This window comes from Aegilops tauschii, chromosome 5 (genome assembly GCF_002575655.3).
Source record: "Aegilops tauschii subsp. strangulata cultivar AL8/78 chromosome 5, Aet v6.0, whole genome shotgun sequence".
NCBI lineage: Eukaryota > Viridiplantae > Streptophyta > Magnoliopsida > Poales > Poaceae > Aegilops > Aegilops tauschii.
In genome coordinates this window covers 135,503,989-135,508,458 of record NC_053039.3, presented here as the reverse complement: position 1 = coordinate 135,508,458, position 4,470 = coordinate 135,503,989, and positions in this window count along the sequence as shown.

Here is a 4,470-nt window from a genome sequence, read left to right as displayed (position 1 = left end):
GGGAAATCATCGCCATCGTCATCACCAACGCTCCTCTCATCGGGAGAGGGCAATCTCCATCAACATCTTCACCAGCACCGTCTCCTCTCAAACCCTAGTTCATCTCTTGTATCCAATTCTTGTCTCTAAGTCCGGGATTGGTACTAGTAGGTTGCTAGTAGTGTTGATTACTCCTTGTAGTTGATGCTAGTTGGTTTATTTGGTGGAAGATCATATGTTCAGATCCTATATGCATATTAATACCCCTCTGATTATGAACATGAGTATGCTTTGTGAGTAGTTACGTTTGTTCCTGAGGACATGGGAGAAGTCTTGCTATTAGTAGTCATGTGAATTTGGTATTCGTTCGATATTTTGATGAGATGTATGTTGTCTATCCTCTAGTAGTGTTATGTGAACGTCGACTACATAACACTTCACCATTATTTGGGCCTAGAGGAAGGCATTGGGAAGTAATAAGTAGATGATGGGTTGCTAGAGTGACATAAGCTTAAACCCTAGTTTATGCGTTGCTTCGTAAGGGGCTGATTTGGATCCATATGTTTCATGCTATGGTTAGGTTTACCTTAATACTTTTGTTGTAGTTGTGGATGCTTGCAATAGAGGTTAATCATAAGTGGGATGCTTGTTCAAGTAAGAACAGCACCCAAGCACCGGTCCACCCACATATCAAATTATCAAAGTACCGAACGCGAATCATATGAACGTGATGGAAACTAGCTTGACGATAATTCCCATGTGTCCTCGGGAGCGCTTTTCTCTATATAAGAGTTTGTCCCGGCTTGTCCTTTGCTACAAAAAGGATTGGGCCACCTTGCTGCACTTTATTTACTTTTGTTACTTGTTGCTCGTTACAAATTATCTTATCACAAAACTATCTGTTACCACTTATTTCACTACTTGCAGAGAATACCTTGCTGAAAACCGCTTATCATTTCCTTCTGCTCCTCGTTGGGTTCGACACTCTTACTTATCGAAAGGACTACGATAGATCCCCTATACTTGTGGGTCATCAAGACTCTTTTCTGGCACCGTTGCCGGGGAGTGAAGCGCCTTTGGTAGGTGGAATTTGGTAAGGAAAAATTTATATAGTGTGCTGAAATTTACTGTCACTTGTTACTATGAAAAGTAATCCTCTGAGGGGCTTGTTTGGGGTATCTTCACCCCGACCAGTAGAGCAAAGAGTTGCTCCTCAACCTACTGAACCCATTGCAAATGAAAATGAAAATGTCCACTTTGAGATTCCTTCGGGTATGTTAGAAAAACTGCTAGCTAATCCTTTTGCAGGAGATGGAACAAAGCATCCTGATGAGCACCTAATATATGTGGATGAAGTTTGTGGATTATTTAAGCTTGCAGGTATACCCGGTGATGTTGTTAAGAGGAAGGTCTTCCCTTTATCTTTGAAGGGAGATGCATCGACATGGTATAGGCTATGTGATGATACGGGGTCATGGAACTACAAACGATTGAAATTGGAATTTCATCAGAAGTTTTATCCTATGCATCTTGTTCATCGTGATCGCAATTATATAAATAATTTTTGGCCTCGCAAAGGAGAAAGCATTGCTCAAGCTTGGGGGAGGCTTAAATCAATGTTATATTCATGCCCCAATCATGAGCTCTCAAGAGAAATAATTATTCAAAGTTTTTATGCTCGGCTTTTTGATAACAATCGCACCATGCTCGATACTTCTTGTGCTGGCTCTTTTATGATGAAGACTATTGAATTCAAATGGAATTTATTGGATAGAATTAAACACAACTCTGAAGATTGGGATCTCGACGAAGGTAAGGAGTCAGGTATGACACCTAAGTTTGATTGTGTTAAATCTTTTATGGATACCGATGTTTTCCGTAAGTTTAGCACTAAATATGGACTTGACTCTGAGATAGTAGCTTCTTTTTGTGAATCTTTTGCTGCTTATGTTGATCTCCCCAAGGAGAAGTGGTTTAAATATCATCCTCCCATAGAAGTAAAAGTAGCTGCACCTACTAAAGTTGAAGAAAATATTGTCACCTATAATGACCCTATTGTTCCTACTTCTTATGTTGAGAAACCACCTTTCCCTGTTAGAATAAAGGATCATGCTAAAGCTTCAAATGTAGTTCGTAAAAGCAATATTAGGACTTATACACCTCTTGAGCAAATTAAAGTTGAACCTAATATTGCTATTGTTAAAGATCTCTTGTCTGATAATATTGATGGGCATGTTATTTATTTCTGTGAGGAAACTGCTAGAATTGCCAAACCTTGTGCTAAAGATAAACATAGACCTGTGGTAGGCATGCCAGTTATTTCTGTTAAAATAGGAGATCATTGTTATCATGGCTTATGTGATATGGGTGCTAGTGCTAGTGCAATACCCATTGACTTATACAAAGAAATTAAGCATGAGCTTGCACCTGCTGAGTTAGAAGATATTGATGTTACAATTAAACTTGCCAATAGAGATACTATTTCACCAATGGGAATTGTTAGAGATGTTGAAGTCTTGTGTGGGAAAACCAAATATCCTGCCGATTTTCTTGTTCTTGGTTCCCCACAAGACAACTTTTGTCCCATTATATTTGGTAGACCCTTCTTGAACACTGTTAATGCTAAAATAGACTGCAAATAGGATGTTGTTACTATTGGTTTGGGTGATATGTCTCATGAGTTTAATTTCTCTAAATTTAGTAGACAACACCGTGAAGAGGAATTACCTAGTAAGGACGAAATTATTGGTCTTGCTTCTATTGCCGTACCTCCTAGTGATCCTTTAGAACAATATTTGCTAGACCATGAAAATGATATGTTTATGAATGAAAGAAGGGAAATAGATGAAGTATTATTTAAACAGGAACCTATTCTGAAACACAATTTGCCTTTTGAAATCCTAGGGTGTCCTCCTCCGCCCAAGGGTGATCCCGTGTTTGAGCTCAAACCGTTGCCTGATACTCTTAAATATGCTTATCTTGATGAGAAAAAGATATATCCTGCTATTATTAGTGCTAACCTTTCAGAGCATGAAGAAGAGAGATTATTGAAAACTCTGAAGAAGCACCGTGCTGCTATTGGATATACTCTTGATGATCTTAAGGGCATTAGTCCCACTCTATGTCAACATAAAATAAATTTGGAGGAAGATGCCAAACCAGTTCGTGATCATCAACGACGGCTGAATCCTAGGATGAAAGAAGTGGTAAGAAAAAAATTACTAAAGCTCCTGGAGGCAGGTATAATTTATCCCGTTGCTGATAGTCAGTGGGTAAGTCCTGTCCATTGCGTCCCTAAGAAGGGAGGCATTACCGTCGTTCCTAATGATAAAGATGAATTGATTCCGCAAAGAATTATTACAGGTTATAGGATGGTAATTGATTTTCGCAAATTAAATAAGGCTACTAAAAAAGATCATTACCCCTTTGTTGAGGATATAGACCTTAGAGTCACCCGCCAGAAGGGGCTGGGTTACTCATAATGGTCATCGCCAGAAGCCCGGCGACAAGCTTGAAGACGGTGGGCCAAAGATGGGCTTAAGACCCAGATATGGCTTAAGGCCCGTAGTTACAACCATCATTATGGTAGAACTTGTAGTGTAAGGCAAGAATAGTTGAGAGTCCGAGCCGGACACTTTTATCAGCCGGCCGGGACTCTGAGAGCTGCTGGGCGTCAGCCTCCCTATATAAAGGGACGACCCGGCAGCGGTTTAGGGACAGGAAAGATCTCATCGAGAGCCGGGCATAGCAGTTCAGCTCCCTGGTCATCGAAACCCTAATCAATACCACCTCAACTGGACGTAGGCTTTTACCTTCACCGTAAGGGGCCGAACCAGTATAAACCCTCGGGTTCCTTGTCCCGTTAACCCCTTCAAGCTTCCTAGCAGCGATGGCTCCACGACTAAGTCCTAGCTTGAGGACATCTGCCGTGACAATTCCACGACAGTTGGCGCCCACCGTGGGGCCAGTGCACGGTGGATTTGAGTTCTTGAAGGGCAGCTTCGAAGGGCTCAAGGGATACGCTGTGGGCCGGATGACCAAGAGTCATTGCGGCAAGCTCTACATCGACGATGCAAGCTGGGGCCCCGACGCCGGCTCAATTGAGTACGGGTACCGGGTCCCCTTCGGCGGAATTCATGTTTTCATTGGCAAGATTGGTGAGCCGGGCCCTGAGCCGGATCTCTGCGCCGATCTCATCGAGACGGCTCAGCGTGCATGACCCGCCCGGGCCCTGCCTACCTTAAAACATGCTTTTGTGGGATGTACCCATGGAGGGCTCTCTGATAGATCTGGATCTGGTGATGAGACGGCCGCCGGCTCTGACGGCGAGTCGTCCACAGATGAGTCAAACTCGTTGTATCAACTTCAAGATGGCAGGCTCATGGGTTGTTCCGATGGTGACAGTATTCCGGACCCGTTTGAGCCGCCAAGCCGGGTTGGAATCTTCATGGCCGGTGCGCAGCCTGTTCAGAACCTTGCTGCTGGAACGGG